We start from the raw sequence: 18,074 nt of genomic DNA on the forward strand, positions 1-18,074 counted from the left end.
GAGAAGCTTCCTGCACCTCAAAGAATAGTGCCCAGGATACAAGAGCCCCCCACTGAGTGGGAGAAACTATTCACCCAATACCCATCAGACAAGGGGTTTAATCTCCAAAATATACAGGCACTGACAGAAATTTACAAGAAAATTTATCTAATCCCATCAAAATATGGGGAGAAGAAATGGGCGAACACTTTGACAAAGAAGAAATACAAATGGCCAAAACGACACATGTAAAAATGCTCCACATCACTAATCATCAGGGAGATGCAAATCAAAAAAACTATGAGGTACCACCTCACATCCCAGAGAATGGCACACATCACAAGAATGAGAACAAGCAGTGTTGGCGGGGATGTGGAGAGAAAGGAACTCTTATCCACTGCTGGTGGAAATGCCATCTAGTTCAACCTTTATGGAAAGCAATGTGGAGATTCCTCCAAAATCTGGAAATCGAGCTCCCATACAACCCAGCTATACCACTCCTAGTGATATATCCTAGGAACACATAAATACAATACAAAAATCCCTTCCTTACACCTATATTCATTGCAGCACTATTTACCATAGCAAGACTCTGGAAACAGCCAAGATACCCTTCAACAGATGAATGGCTAAAGAAACTGTGGTACATATACACAATGGAATATTATGCAGCTGTCAGGAGAGATGAAGTCATGAAATTTTCCTATACATCGATGTACACGGAATCTATTATGCTGAGTGAAATAAGTCAGAGAGAGAGAGAAAGATGCAGAATGGTCTCACTCATCTATGGGTTTTAAGAAAAATGAAAGACATTCTTGCAATAACAACTTTCAAACACAAAAGGAAAAGAGCTGGAAGTAACAGCTCACCTCATGAAGCTCACCACAAACAGGGAAGAATTTAACTAGAGAAATAACTATGTTTTGAACTATCCTAATAATGAGAATGTACGAGGGAAATAGAAAGCCTTTCTAGAGTACAGGTGGGGGTTTAGTGGGTAGGAGGAATATTTGGGACATTGGTGATGGGAATGTTGTACTGGTGATGGGTAGTGTTCTTTACATGACTGAAACCCAAACACAATCATGTATGTAATAAAGTTGTTTAAATAAAAAAAAGAAAACAGAGGAAAAAAAAGAGTTTGCATTAAATAAGGCCTCCCAATGCTTACCACAGGCTTCATTCTTTACACTGACTCTATAGAAAGAGGTGGTATAGTAAATGCTTTCCATATACCCCTCAACCCAGGCCCTTTGCCTGGTCTGTATTGTGAATAGAGGGACAAAAATACATAAATAAATAAATAAATAAACAAACAAACATATAAATAAGACGTTGACCTAATATGCTGTGATAATTTGTCTATTCAACCATCAAAGTAAATGTATTTCCTAATCTTTGAAGCCCTTCAAAACTGAACTAAGTCAATTTTTCTGAAAAAAAAAAAGAACTATAAAATTAATAAAACAGTATAATTTTAAATTAAATTTATGTACCAATATCCATAATAATTATACATGCAAATATTTTCAATTAAACTATAGCAAACTACATACATCTATACATCAAAGGATCATACATTATGACCAACTACATATATCTTAGAAGTATATGTATGCTCAGCATACACAGAAATAAAGTATAATTTAATACTTAAACCAGAAGGAGTAAGATAAAGTCCAATAACTGGACTAGAGAACTAGTACAAAGGTTGAGGTTCAGGCACTTATCTAACATGTACTTTGGCTGTGGTCCTGGTTTGTGTCTTATCATCACATATGGTATTCATAGTTCTGCTAGATACTGCTTCTATGTTCACAGCCTTGATTGACCCTTGAGCACAGGGCCTGGCAGTGCTCCATAGCACAGGCATGGTTGGCCTGGTGAAAACATGGTTTCTCACTTCTGATTCTTTTGAGGGTCTTGCCTAAATCTCTCATTTTTTGTGAGTTTTTACATTTTATATGAATCGGACTCTACAAAATCCTTTACACAGTAATAATATTTAATGTTAAAATGGGCTTGGGAAGCAATAGAGGTTAATAATCTGAATTGTCATCAACAACTATGAATCCAAGTTTGTTTGGGTTCTGGTGAGTGTTGGAAACTTGTCTTCAATTCTCCTTAAGAATGATTACACTGAAGCAGAGGTTAACAGAAGAGCAAACTGGAATTTACATTGTTAGAGCATAAAACTAACTGTACACTATGTAATTTTGTATGGAAATCAGGAGATGCATGCATAACTCAAAACATTTGAACAACTGGCAATAATCTCAGTGCTAAAGTATGCACTGGTTGTATGCAATGGCGGGTGACCATCATTGGCATAATAAGCTATTTCTCCTAATAGTGAGATGTTATAAAGATAATTAGTGGTTAGAGTAAGTCAGGCACAGAGTACGCAAGAAGCTGGACAGTATATGGTAGTATCTACTACAATTTGGTGCCCAGACCATTACCAGAAACAGCTTTGGATCTCCCTAGCAATTGCTGGGTACATACCTGAGGCTCCTGACAATCAACGGCATTATAATATCTGAGCAGTACTACTACAATGGTTCCCTGTCTTGAAATGCTGGCCCAGTTATTTGACTGATTGATATATAAAAACAAATGATTTAGTGAAAAAAAAAAAAAACCAATGAAACTGAAAAAAGTTTTGATCATCAGAGAAGAGAGATGGAAGCAAGTGTAAAGGGTGCTTAAAGACAATACAAATAACTACATTTAGAGATAAAATTTGATATTATCAAATATTTGATGTGGCAGTTCCACTAGTTAATGTCCAAAAGATAGCAGATATTTAAATGAGCCTATATATATCTCATATTTATTAGTTAAATATGGCAAACAACTCAATTGTATTGATATGTAGATAAAGAAAATATGGAATATGTACAATAGAATGTTTTTAAATTTAAAATAAGTCTTTTGTTTTGCTAAAAAAATCTTGTTACACAGGTGAATGTTATGGAAATTATAATAAATAAAATAAGACAATTATAAAAATTAGATAATAACATTAATTTATATGAGGTATATAGAATAGTCAACTTCATATCATCAGAATCTATAATCAATTGATCATGGTCTAAGGAGAAGTTTTATTTATATAAATATATTTTTATTTTAAAAACATAAATACTTATACAAGTGAATATATAAATATTCTTAAAACAATATGTGAACAATGTAAGTTTAGAACCACTAAGATATACATGTTAAAATGGTTAAGGTGGAAACTTTAGAACTTTATGTTGTTTTATTTTCTTTGGGCTTATCTGCCACAACTTTCAGTCTGGAGCGCAGGAGGCTTCTCCCAAATAAGTTACATATAGTTGTGCTTAGGGGATGAGGTAAAAAGGAAGAGAATGTGAATGTGTTTCATGCAAAGATGTGTTCAGTCCATTTAACTATTTATCTAACCTGTAATATAGTTTATTATATTTATTTATAATTTATTATTTTAATTTTATTTTAGGAGTTTTGTGACCACATCTAGGAATACTCAGGTCTTCTTCCTGGCTCAAAGAACCAGTCCTAGTAGTGCTCTGGGGCCATATGAGATAGTGAGAACCAAACCTACATGGTTTGACAAACCCACATGGAAGACAAACACCTTATATGCTTTACTTATAATAAACCCTGCAAGGTCATGCTTTAAAACAATAATTAATTTTTAATAGTTAAAAATAGGTAGATTATTTGCCTTGCACCTGGCCAACCCATGTTCAATCCCTGGCATCTGATATGGTCCTCTGAGTCTTCCAGGAGTAATTTCTGAGCAAAGAGCTAGGAGTAACCCCTGAGTACATTGGATTTGCCCCCACCTCAAAAACTTTATTGTTTTTGTTGTTTTTGAGGAGGAAGGTCACTCCTGGCAGAGCTCAGAAGTTACTCCTGGCTCTGTGCTCAGAAATCACTCCTAGCTCAGGGAACTATATGGGCTGTAGGGGCTTAAACCCACCTCCTTTCTGGGTCAGCTGCATGCAAGGCAAATGCCCTCCCACTGTGCTACCAATCCAGCTCCTGCCTCAAATAGGTTAGTCCTTACTAATCTCAGTGTTCAGTCTCTTCCAACATTCATTGACTATGTGATAATCCTGCAATATACATTTTATTGAGGATCATTACCTGGAAGAAGAGGGCATTTTTTTATACTCTCATAAGATAATTTGGAGATCCTTGGGGCCAGGGACTTGGAATTTGGCCATGGAATTATATAAAACTCAAAACTCCAAAATTGCATTGTTAGTATAAAATAAGGTTATTTCTTCTCTAATGACAAAGATACAATACTAAAGTCTCTTAAAAGAAAAATATTGCACTCTCATAAGAAATTGAGCCTAAAAAAAAAAAAGAAATTGAGCCTAAATATTGAATTTTGTTTAATTTGGAAGTGTCTCTCTGTTTCTTATTTTCCAAAATGGCAAATTGGCTTGTGACTTCTAATCCCAACCTCTACTTTCAAGATAATGTGAGCATTTATTCAACAAATCATTCCAAGTGCTTATTTGTGTCAGAATCTGTACTGAGAACTACGAATTAGGGATTTAGTGTTAAAAGTCATATCCCTGGGAAGTGTATTTTATTACAGTGGAAAATGGGTAAATTAGTAGTTATTGAACAGCTTCATTATAGGCTTTACTAGTAATGTGAACAGAGAATTATGAGAGCATATCAGAGAATGCTTTACTTTGCCATAGAATTGGGGAAAATGAAGATCATGAGGAAAGAAAAGACTACAAGCATTATTTGAACTAACCATTGAGAAAAAATGCTTATGGTAGAGTTTTTAAGGTGTGATGGGGAAGTCTGAGAAGTTTGAAATAATAATGGGACTTTTGTTAGTATGTGAGAACTATGGAGAAGAGGATAAAAATGTCATATAAAGGCGTTAGAGTGGTGGTGAAGAGCAGTAAGGAGTCTGCCTTGTCGGCGCTAGTCTAGGACGGACCGCGGTTTGATCCCCCAGCGTCCCATATGGTCCCCCAAGCCAGGAGCGATTTCTGAGAGGATAGCCAGGAGTAACCCCTGAGTGTCACCAGGTGTGGCCCAAATAAAACCAAACAAAAACTCATATTCATATACCTTTTAATTGTATTTTAGAATTAGAACACCAAAAGAATTAAGGAAGAGACAGAAGAAAGATATAGATTTCTTGGTCTAAGAGCAGCATATTCTAAATGTTTTGATAATTCACAAAAGACAAAACTTATAATCTTAAAGATAGTTTGGAAGGGTGACATAATCAATTTAGTATTGTTGAATAATTAATTTATAATATCACAGTAAAGTTTTTAATGGGAAAAATAGTTTTACTATGAATCTAAAGATTAATATTTTCAGAAAATCTATACAAATTTATGTAATTATCTGACAGATTTATCCTTGTGCCTTCATACATATGTTACACAGGAAAAAATAAATACTCTTTACATCAGTTTACTTTACTTTATCCAGCTTATTAAAAGTATCCAAATTCCTAGGAAAACTTTGGAATATAAGTAATTAATTCAGGACTCTATCAAATATTCTTGATGTTTTCATAGTAAATGTAAAGAGCACCATATTTCAGAATGTTTCTACTATTCTAAATACCTATGATAGCTTCTGAAAAACACAAATAATGCTGTAATATTATTAATCACATGCCTACAAGTATTTTATTTTTATCTAAATTACATGCCTTGATGACTTAAATTTACTTGAGTTATCTGTGCAATTTCTAATTTCTAAAATTTATTATTTGATATTAATAAAACTTCCTGGAACCTGTCTTGTGAATGCACACTAATGTATATTTAAACAATGGTAAAAGTAATGAAGTAGAATTTTTCAGTAACATTTAACTTTATAGCTTGATATATTATATTAAGAAACAAAATCTCATTTAAACTAAAAGAATTATTTCATTGATCTATAGACAGGTCAGGCCATTCATGAACCAAAATTTCAGTGAATAGTTTAAATTAATGTCTTTATTTGATCTTTGAGAAGGCTTGGGTTATTTAATATGTGGCAGGATTTATATATGAGATGATAACTTATTGGTTTTCAAACCTTAAATTGGTTAGTTATTGAACATGGTAGATATAATGTGCTTTTTATCAATATACTGTATGATAAATCTGCAGTATTTTGCCATTTACTTTAAAATTCGCAAAGCAAGCAAAATATTATGTTTATATAGTCAGCATTGACCTTCCAAACTGATCAGAGATTGAATATATTAATCTAAGCGAAGTATATATGAATTAAAAATTTTATATTTAGTATTTTCTTCATTTCAGTCTAAAATAATATCACCAATAGTATTTTACTTAAAAATTATGAAAAAACCTAGTATTTATGCTCAAGATTAGAAGAAATAACTATGCAGATTAAATAATTGATTATGGACCTTTAATAAGGCAAATTCTTTATAAAACCAACTATTTAAAACCACAGACAAATATAAGGCAATATATAAATTTGCAGCTTAGAAATTATTATTTTAATATTTTAAGCTGCTTTAGAAAAGATACATAATTTTAGATGGTGATATTTGGGTCATACTCAGCTGTGCTTAGGCTTAGGCAATTAGAACTAGAGTTGACCATATACAAAAAATTAAGCATCACATCTCCATCTGAACAAAACACAGTTTAATTCTATGGTAAAAAAGAGTTAGATTAGTTCAAAACTAATCTTTTAATCTTCCTTCCCTTCCCTTCCCTTCCCATCCCTTCCCTTCCCTTCCCTCCTTCCCTCCTTCCTTCCTTCCTTCCTTCCTTCCTTCCTTCCTCCTTCCTTCCTTCCTTTCTTTCTTTCCTTTCTTTCTTCTCTTTTTTTCTTCTCTTCTTTCTTTCTTATCTTTCTTTTCCTTCTTCTTTCTTCTTCTTCTTTCTTTCTTTCTTTCTCTTTCTTTCTTTCTTCTTTCTTTCTTTTCTTTCTTTCTTCTTTCTTCTTTCTTTCTTTCTTCTCTTCTTTCTTTCTTTTTCTTCTTCTTTCTTTCTTTCTTTCTTTCTTTCTTCTTTCTTTCTTTTCTTTCTTCTCTTTCTTTTTCTTTCTTTCTTTTCTTCTTTCTTTCTTTCTTTCTTTTTTCTTTCTTTCTTTTCTTTCTTTCTCTTTCTTTCTTTATTCTTTCTTTCTTTTCTTTCTTTCTTTTTCTTTCTTTCTCTTTCTTTTCTTTTTCTTTCTTCCTTTCTTTCTTTTCTTTTCTTTCTTTCTTTTTTCTTTCTTTCTTTCTTTCTTTCTTTCTTCTTTCTTTCTTTCTTCTTTCTTTCTTTCTTTCTTTCTTCTTCTTCCTTTCTTTCTCTTCTCTTTCTTTCTTTTTTTTTTTTTTTTTTTTTTCTTTCTTTCTTCTCTTTCTTCTTTTCTTTCTTTCTTTCTTTCTTTCTTTTCTTTCTTTCTTTCTTTCTTTCTTCTTTCTTTCTTTCTTTCTTTCTTTCTTTCTTTCTTCTTTCTTTCTTTTTCTTTCTTTCTTTCTTTCTTCTCTCTTCTCTTTCTTTCTTTCTTTTCTCTTTCTTCTTTCTATTTCTTTTCTTTCTTTCTTCTATTTCTTTTCTTTCTCTTTTTTATTTCTTGTACTGTTCTTTCTTTTTCTTTCTCCCTTCTTTCTTTTGTCTATCTTTCTTTTTTTATTTTTTGTTCTGTTTTTTTTTGTTTGTGTTTTTGTTTTTGTTTGGGGGCTACACCCGGTGGCGTTCAGAGATTATTTTTGGCTCAGTGCTCAGAAATTGTTCCTGGCTTGGGGACCATATGGGTTGCCTGGGATAGAACCTTATCAGTCCTGAGTCAGCTGTATGCAAGGCAAATGCCCTATCACAATGCTATCACTCTGGCCCAAAACTCATACGTTCTATAGAAACAACCAAAATTAAATTAGGTTGCCTAAAATTTATTTTAAGAAATACATATGAATTTTAAAAGAAGATAGGCCACTTACATATTTTCTTGGTTTTTGGGTCACACCCGGCAGTGCTCAGGGGTTACTCCTAGGTCTATGCTCAGAAATCACTTCTGGCAGGCTCGGGGATCATATAGGATGCCGGGATTCGAACCACCGACCTTCTGCATTCAAGGCAAACGCTCTACCTTCATGCTATCTCTCCAGCCCCAACTTACATATTTTCTTGTTACTTATGATCTTGTACTTAATTTAGACTATTATAGATAGATAGATAGATAGATAGATAGATAGATAAATAGATAGATAGATACTAGTATCCCATATACTAGCAGTGTATGAAACCTCCTTTTTCATGACATCCTGCCAATACAAATTTTTCTCAGCACTTCTAATATTTGCCATCCTCACTGGTATAAGATGAGATCTCATTGGCTACTTGATTTGCATTTTCCTAATAAGGGATGATAAACATTTTTTCTTGTGCCTATTGGCAACTTGTTCATCATCATCAGAGAGATGTCTATTCATTTTCTCTCTCTATTTTTGATTGGGTCTTTAGTTTTAATGATGTGAGTCTTGTGAATATTTTGTATATTCTAAATATCAACAAATTAACTGATTTGTTGAGTGTAAATATTTTCTCTCACTCAGTTAGATATCTTTTTGTTTTAACCATGTTGCCATATGACCCAACAATTCCACCTTTGAATATATATCCCCAGGAAAAAAAAAACATCCATTCAAAAGAATGTATGCTCATTATATATCACAACATTTAGTACAATACATATGAATTGGAACCAATCTAGATGTCCAAAAACAGATGAGTTGATTATAAAGATATGGTACATATATAATGGAATACTATATAGCTGTGAGGAATTATATGATATTTGATACAACATGGATGAAACTGGAAGACATTATATTAAATAAAGTATTCAGAAGAAAAATAAATATATCATGGCATCACTTATATATAATATTTATAATAAGTACATGATGAAGTGCAGTATGTTAATTGGAGTTTTATAGAACATTCTTGGTCCCAGAGTATATGAGGAGAAGGAAAGAAATTCAGTGGAAGAGGAGAAAGATAGATGTAAAGAATGGGAGACAGGATTAATGGAACTCAGGTGTTTTGGTGGTATTAAAAAGGGACATAAGTGAATATCCAAGCCACAGAATCAACAACAATAAAATTATGATACCCAAACTTCACCAAACTTTAAATAGTGCTTGTTATGAATGCAGTCTATGGTGCTGGGGAATTATAGGATAGTCTCTGAGTGATACTAAACATACACATAGATGAACAGAGTTAAGTTTAAATTAAACAAAAATTTTCACAATAATAAGTTGATAAAGTGATTTTTTAATTCTATATTTTATTTATATATTAAAATTAATATTATTAATAATACTATGTCTTGTACTATTTAAAATGGGTATTCTGTTTATAGCTGAAACCCAAATACAAACATGTTTGTAATCACGGTGCTTAAATAAAGATTTAGATTAAAAAATAAACTATAAAAAAAGAAATTTGCAACAGAGTTAATCAAGTATATTGGTCTGCAATTCTCTTTTTTGTGGTGTCTCTGTCTACTTTTGGTTATCAGGATGATATAACTTCATAGAAAATTTTGGAGGTAGTTCTGTTATTTCAATTTACAGAATTGACTGTAAAGTATTTTCAGTAAATATTTTTAAATTTCAATGGTTTGAAAGAATGTACCAGTAAGTCACAAATTGCTCCTGGCTTGGGGGATCATGTGGGATGCAGGAAGATTGAAACTAGGTTCATCCTAGATCTGCAACATGCAAGGCAAACACCCTACTGCTGTACTATCACTCTGGCCACAATTTCTGCTCTAATTTTTACCATTTCTTTCTTTCTGCCTGCCTTTGTAACAGTTTATTTGTCATTTTTTTAATTTCTTAAGGTCTGTGAAGTTTTTTGTAGACCCATATGCTTTCCCGATGAATACTTGCAAAGCTATACATTTTCTACTTAGTACTGCTTTTGCTGTGTTCCACATATTCTGGTAGTTTGTGTACTCATTCTCATTTGTTTTCAGGAATTTTTTAATTTAGCTTTGATTTCCTCATTTACCTATTGGTATTCAGTAGTGATTTGTTTAATTTCCAGGTGTTTGAGTTATTACTCAATTTTTGTTTGTTAATCTTTTTTAGTTTTAGCATGTCACAGTCAGGGAAAATTGTTTATACAATTTATATTCTTTTTATTTTATGGAGACAGATATTGTGGCTCAACATATAGACTATATATAAAAAGCCCCAGGTACATTGGAGAAAAATGCTTTTTATGCTTTTTGGGGATGAAGAAGTTTTTATATTTATTAATACTTTCTCCTCTATTTTATCTTCTAGTATCAATATTTCCTTCCTGAGTATTAATCTGTACCCCCTTCAGTTGTTATTTTATTGTTGGCTAGAGTAAATAAAGACACAGGGCTATTGTTTAACCATGTATCTGTGTATTATTCCTTTATTCTGTATAAAGTCTGATTGAGGAAAGTATTTTTGGTGAGTCATTCATTACATTAAGGATTTTTTTTTTCACTGCATCACACACATCATGCCTGGCAGGTTGCCTTTAATAAAATAGCTATATATTTTTAGAAGATATTTTTGTTTTTTATTTCTTTCTTTGATCTTGCTGCTTTCAGCATTATATCTATGGGCTTTCAAAATTCTGATTAGGATGTCTTTGAGTATGTCTGTTTTAGGCTGTACATTTTATCTATCTGGGATGCTGGTACACAAACTCTTCAGTTCTGAGAACTTTTTAGTTAATGATTTCTTTGACTGTTGTTTCTTCACAGTAGATGTCTTCATAGCCTTTTGGCATACTAATATTTATTTGTTAACCCTCGAATTAATTTCAAAGTTCTCTTTAAGATAGTGGTTTATTTGTTTTAATAATCTTTTCTTTTTTAAATATATAATTTTTATTTTGATCGTAGTGGCTTACATATCTTTCATAGTAATATTTTAGGTACATATTAACATTGAATAAGGGGAATACCCATCACCAAATTTGTCCTCCTTTCACCCCCATTCCCATCTTGCATCCCATGTTCCCCACCCTTCCCCCTGGGCCGCTAGAATGAGTGGTCCCCCAGAATGAGTGTTCCCCCTGTGTCTAGCTTACTATTTAGTGATCATACAACTGTTTGGTCTCGGTACCCTCCATTATTTCCCCCTCTATTTGAGAGGTGGAACTAGATAGTTCCAGTTATGTGGTTTTGGTTGAAAAGAAAAGCAATAAAATGGGGTAACAATCCAATAAGCCAAAAATGGGCAGAGTCCTTCTAGAGAATCTCAACCTCAGTTTGAGAGAGGAAAGAGAAAAAGGAATTGAAACACCACGACAATACAAAAAGAAATATCAAATAAAATATCCAGTGAGCACTACAGTAATAAAGACAAGCACCACATAATAACTACGGTCCTGAAATAAAAACATCACAGAGGGCAAAAAGGAAAAAGAAATAAAGAGGAACAACACAAAGCCCCAACTACACATTAAACCATAAAGAAACGAGCAACAGCAGATTGAGCAGCGTTGAAAGAACAGGTATGTAATCAGATTTTACTACAAAGGCTCATAATAATTTTTAAGGAATCTTATACAGGATTACAGGTAATTAATACGATGGGAAGGCACTGACTCCAACGGAAGCATTTCAAAACAATATGCTTAATGCCTTAATCTTACTATATTTAAAATAGTCTCTCAGCTTTTCTGTCCACAGGGGTTCTTAGATACAAAGGGTGGACAACCTAAGGCGGCACATGGGTGCTCAGTCACATTAGATACCATACTCAGCTTGCATTATGAAAATGTTTTGATAAAACTCTTTAACATACCCTTTATCTCTAGGCTATGACCTCTTTTAGTCCTAAAGCATGTGACCCACCAGACCAATGAAGCAGCAACTGTGATCCACAGACTTATACTATAGGGCCTACTCATAGAACAAGTTCAATCAAACTAACATTCCCTTGCTCTTTTTTCTCTCTTTTCGCTACTTTTTCTTTCTTTCTTTCTTACTTTTTCTTTCTTCTTCTTCTTTCTTTCTTTTCTTTCTTTCTTCTTTCTTTCTTCTTTCTTTCTTTCTTTCTTCTTTCTTTCTTTCTTTCTTCTTCTTTCTTTCTCTTCTTTCTTTCTTTCTTTCTTTCTTTCTTTCTTTCTTTCTTTCTTTCTTTCTTTCTTTCTTTCTTTCTTTCTTTCTTTCTTTCTTTCTTTCTTTCTTTCTTTTTTCTTTCTTTCTTTCTTCTTTCTTCTTCTTCAGAAATTTCTTTCTTTATTTTCTTTCTTTCTTTCTTTCTTTCTTTCTTTCTTTCTTTCTTTCTTTCTTTCTTTCTTTCTTTCTTTCTTTTCTTCTTTCTTCTTCTTCTTTCTTTTCTTTCTTTTCTTTCTTTCTTTCTTTCTTTCTTTCTTTCTTTCTTTCTTCTTCTTTCTTTCTTTTCTTTCTTTCTTTCTTTCTTCTTTCTTTCTTTCTTTCTTTCTTTCTTTCTTTCTTTCTTTCTTTCTTTCTTTCTTTCTTTGTCTGTCTTTCAGAAACTTCTTTCTTTCTCTCTTTCTCCCTCACCTTCTTTTACCTTTTCCTCCTTACTATCATCAATTTAATCCATGTCAAATAAAAACCACACTGTTACCCCCGCTTTAAGTAAGGAACGTTGATATATAAGGTGCTGTGGACAATACTACAAAGGGTAAACACCTTTATAGATAGACCTCACTAACAGAGTGGTTAGTATTCTAGATGTATCTAAAAATTGATCTATTAGATTCTTTACTTTACATGTATGTATCTAAAAGTTGATCTACTAGATATGTAAAAATTGATCTATTAGATTATTTACCTTACCTGTACTATATTTATCTATCTTTCTGTACCCAGCTTATCTCTTGTTCTCCTCACCTCTTTTTCTTAAGCTATACCTAAGCTAACTTCTCTATGTTTATAGGTGTGCAAGAACACAGAGATAGGACTCCTCCTTGAGAGCCATACCTAAATTGTAAACAACCCATACCTACAGTGTATATAGCCCCTCCCATATACTATCCCTTCTCTCCCCTTCAAAAATCCACCTATCCCTTCACCCCCCAATCCCAACCTGATTTCCCACATTATTAAAACTCTGCACCCTCAGTTCTTAATCCATTAGGTACCAAGACTGGCCTCCTACCCCAATGAGTCAGTACCCAGCATCCAAGTGAAGGGATACCCATCAAACCCACACTTCATCCTCTGCAAGAAAAGAAAACATCCCTCCTGTCTCATGCTGTGTGGCCCTCCTTATCACCTCTCCCTAACGTGGACTGCTGCTTGATACCAGAAACTCAGTTCCAAAAGGATCCCCACTACAAGAACTCTACTCGCTGCCACAAATCTTTTCTCACTCTCAAGAAGGCCAGGGTGTGTGATGAAAAGGCGCCCTGGAGCCCACACCCCACAAGAAAACCTCAAAAGATAATGGGGAAGCCTATACTTAAATCATAAATTTAAGGCTTATGTAACACTACCTCTTAACCTGTTCTCTTATCCCAAATGTAAGGTAGTCTCCTGCATCACTTTGTTCCTTTACTTACTTTTTTTAAATTCATTAAAAAAAACTTTTTCTTTATATATATGTGAACATATATATTTTTATTTTTTGTCTTGTTTCTGTTTTCTTCTCTTTCCACCCCAAAATGCACCAATAATATAATGTAGCACTATTTCTTCTTGCAAAGGCATACTAAAAAATGGGAAATCTCATGTATAAAATCAAGCTCTTATCTACTAGAGATAAGAACTCAATTTTTTTTTTTACAATACAGGGGCACCTCCCACCTTGAACATTTCATGTGGATTCAACATAGACCCCAGGTGATTAGACACACCGACAATCCAGCCTTGATCCTTGGATCCCAAATATAGAAATGACACAGTTCTCAACAACACCTCCAGGAACCAAATCCCCTCCAAGACATCCTCAATACTGCTCTGGCACCAACATGTGCCAGTCCTAATATGATATCCTGACAACGAGGATATAGGAGCAACTTGATCTAAGAGCAGGTTGTCCTACCTCACCAGCTAACGATAAGACACAATCAGAAGACTGGTCACCCTTTGATCTGTGCAAAAGCCAAGATCGCTATCTACAGATGAGTGGCTGTTACAACCAAGACTGGGCAGTATGTATTTTGGGACCAATAAAAAAAAAAAAAAAAAAACACCTAGTCTAGGATTCAGTCTACGATCTTTCTAATAACTAAGATCTCTAATACTAGAGGTTTGACTGAGATAATTGCAACTGAACGGATCTTCTGGAAACATAAGGAAAGACTCGATCCCAGTCTCCATCCTAGGATCAGCACAATAACCAAGACCACCAACTACAGAAGATAGATTAAAACGACAATGAAGAAACAGAGCTTCTAGAACCACAAAGAAAGACCTCATCATTAGCTCAATTACTTGACCTGGCCAGATACCAAGATCTCTACATACAGAAGTCTGATTCTTTCACCCATGATGGAGCAGAAGATTTCCATACACCACAAAAGCACCGAGGGGAGAGTAAATGAAAATGCAAGGGGTCTATAGCTAATCCCATGACATCAAACATGGAGAAACCCTGTATCTCTTAGGCCAAGGGAATTCCCTGTCTAATGTCCCCAATACTTACTGTGCCTATGCAGGAAAAAAAGAGCATAAAATTATCTTTCTAAGTTATTTATCTATTTTTTATTCATTTTTGACTTCTTTGTTTTGATGTGGATATTAATAATTTTTTCTACCTACTATTTTTGTAGATGAAGGTTATATACAGTTTATCTTCAAGCTCAATTATTTGGTTCTCCACACTGTTTCACCAGTAGTGAGGCATTGTCATTTTTTTATTTTGCACAGTATAAAGGAAAAATTTAATACACACTGTTGTTTTAAGAAACCTGGGATGAATTCCAAGTATATTAAAATTTTCTTAACTTCCTATGAAGGCTCCAAAATAACAGTTAAAATTATGCCCAATAAAATAAAAATATCAACAAATAAGAAACAATTTTAATGAGATGAAAATAGGAGAAACTTCAAAGAAAATCACTGAATTAAAGAATATACTATGGGGCCAGGGAATTTCAAATAGTGGAGTGCATGATTTTTATTTCTCGACCCTAAGTTAATTTTCTAGTACTTTATGACTACTTGGTGTTACCAGGTATAGTCACCACAAAGAGTAGGAGCTCATGAGTAACACCAAATTGTCAGATTCAAGTACCATGGCACTATGGAAAAACCCTTGAGTCTGGGACACAAAACAAGTGTAATAAAATCAGGAAATTTACATTCTTATCAAGTATAGTCTCAGACCACAGTGCTTTAACAGTAGACATTAATTATAAAAAATGTTTGGAAAATAAAAATATTTGACATTTAAATAAAATTATATTGAATTGGGTCACTGAGGAAATTAGAGCAGTGAGGAGTCTCAAGGTGATTAGATATGATCGTGGTGGAGGGACATTATTACTCTCATGGTGATTATGATATGATAACTAGTATACATTAGAAAGACTAAAAACTGCACTCCTGATCATAGAGTAAAAAATATAAAATTGTTTTCTTTAAAACTAAATAAAATTAATCAATAAGCATTATTCAAAGTCAATAAAAGAATAAAAGAAATTAAAATCTTAAAAAATTTGTGAGAAAGAGGACAGTCTTATAAAATTGCTTTTGAACATATAATTTTAGCTTGCCAGTTTACATTAATATTACATTTGTATTTGCATTGAATAATATGCATATATTGATATATTATTATTACCAATGTCTGATAATACTGAATGTATTTCCTTTATATTCAAAATTTAATTTGGAAATTTTCTGAGTAACAAGGAACATACCTACACTACAAAAATATGAAAAAATATATTCTAAGTTATTAATATTTGGAATTTTTATATTATTAGGATTTTTAATGCATTCTTGTGTTTTTCTATAAAGCATATCATGATCACCCAAATACCATTCTATTTAAACCTATTTTTCTTATTCAGTCACACTAGTGACTATTGTTGGCATTAATCTTTTTTCTTTATTAATGACTTGGAATTCAGTCTCAGAATATTGTGTTTCCACTGAATAAGTCAGGCATAAGGAAAATATTTCTATTTATAAAAGCATCTACTGCTAATCTGAAATTAATGGCAAAGAGGTACAGCAAAACACAGGAATCTTATAGAGAAGTATTAATATAGAAAAATATATTTACTTTGTTAGCTAAAATATGATAGTAGTCTCTTAATCTATAAGAATAATCTCCTTTGCTGTAGCAGCAAATAAGAAAAAGATGCATATTATGGATTCTTTGAGTATCAGCATATCACTGATATAATATATCATGCTTCATTGTGACACATTCCCTCATTTGTCACTTTCTGTCATGTTACTGTATTTCAAAAGACACAATATTGCCCAACCTCTTTTTTCCTTCTAGCACAGCAAATGGACGCCAACTGTTTGACACTGAAATAAAACTATTTTTAACAAAAAATAGTCATAGCCAAAAACTATTTGAATTTCAAAGATTTGATAGGAGAGAAGTTGCTATTTGAATATGTATTTATATAAGTTGAATATCTATAGAAATTTTTCATTTCCTGAAAATATTTTATTTAAACAGTAAGGATTAATTTCATACAATTTGATTATACCCTTGAAAAGAAATATATTTTTGAATAGTTAAATTCTTATTCTTTTATAATACTGACCTAGCCACACTGCATTTATTTTAAATTGTGCTTAAGTATTTCAAGTCAAAGCTTTAAATTTTACTCTTGAGAAAACAATCTATACACATTCATACCCAACTCTCACTAGAACTTAAGCAATAGAAGCCATTAAATGTGCAGATCTGTTCGCCATCTTGCTGATGCTGCTTTTGAGAGGACTGTTGCATTCTAATTTAGTAAAATTCCCCCAAAATGGGCCGGGCGGTGGCGCTAAAGGTAAGGTGCCTGCCTTGCCTTCGCTAGCCTTGGATGGACCGCGGTTCGATCCCCCGGTGTCCCATATGGTCCCCCAAGCCAGGAGCAACTTCTGAGCACATAGCCAGGAGTAACCCCTGAGCGTTACCGGGTGTGGCCCAAAAACCAAAAAAAAAAAAAATCCCCCAAAATAGCAGATTCATCAAGATATAGATAAAATGCTTGTGTAAATATATTTTAATTCTTCAACATTTCCATATAATCATTTTCCATGCATTTTTGGCAAAGATTTTGGTTAAATTAATATTTTCTGCTAAAAATGGCTATCTGAAACTTATCGGACATACTTTAAGTTAAGTTGGTATTTTAACTTTAGACACATAAATTAGATTTTTTTGAAAAAAAAATTAACAATTAGGACCACGGACAGTTCCTAGACTGTTCCTAGATAGATGTTGCTTTCAGTGTTGATAGCTGGCATTTATTTCTCATTATTATAGGTCCTATGCTAATGTTTTGGTATACATTGTATCATGATTTAAACTATATTTGTTATTGTCAGACAACTAATAGTATTTTAGGTTGGTCAGTTTATCAGATACTGATTTTACAGATTCTGCCTTAAAACATTATTGAGAATATGAGAGCTTTATTGTTTTGACTAAATAACAGTATTTATTTAGATATATTTATTTATATATTTATTATTTATTTATATAATATAGTATATATTTATTATTAGATATGTATTTATTTAGATACTTATTTAGACATATAGTATTTATTTATATATATATTATATATTTTATTATATAATGTATATTTATATATTATATATTTATTAAGATATATATAGTATTTATTTAGATATATTCTGTTAGTGTAATAACCACAAGTTGATTGATACAATAGGATTTCAAAAGACAATATCTGGGGTAAGGTATTACCATGCATATTGCCAACTACAAGTTTATTCCTGGCACCATAAGTGGTCCTGAGAGCACTGTGTTCTCTGAGCAGAGACAGGAGTAAGAACGAGAACCGAGTCTGAATTTGGTTTGAAACCACCCCTTAGCAAAAGTTGAAATAACAGTATGCCTAAATAACAAAGTAATTTGGGTCATAAATGCTAACCAATTTTATGTGAGTTTGTGACATTCTTTTGTTTTCCCCCCCCCCCTC

At 32.7% G+C, this 18,074-nt stretch overlaps 1 non-coding gene across 1 annotated transcript; it reads left to right on the top strand.

Moving 5' to 3' along the window:
- Positions 1 to 1,136: 1,136 nt before the first annotated feature.
- Positions 1,137 to 1,269, top strand: LOC126007973 (small nucleolar RNA SNORA51). The gene has a single exon (XR_007495433.1). It is a non-coding gene; the product is annotated as a small nucleolar RNA SNORA51 (small nucleolar RNA).
- Positions 1,270 to 18,074: the final 16,805 nt, after the last annotated feature.

The sequence above is a fragment of the Suncus etruscus genome, chromosome 4, assembly GCF_024139225.1.
Source record: "Suncus etruscus isolate mSunEtr1 chromosome 4, mSunEtr1.pri.cur, whole genome shotgun sequence".
NCBI lineage: Eukaryota > Metazoa > Chordata > Mammalia > Eulipotyphla > Soricidae > Suncus > Suncus etruscus.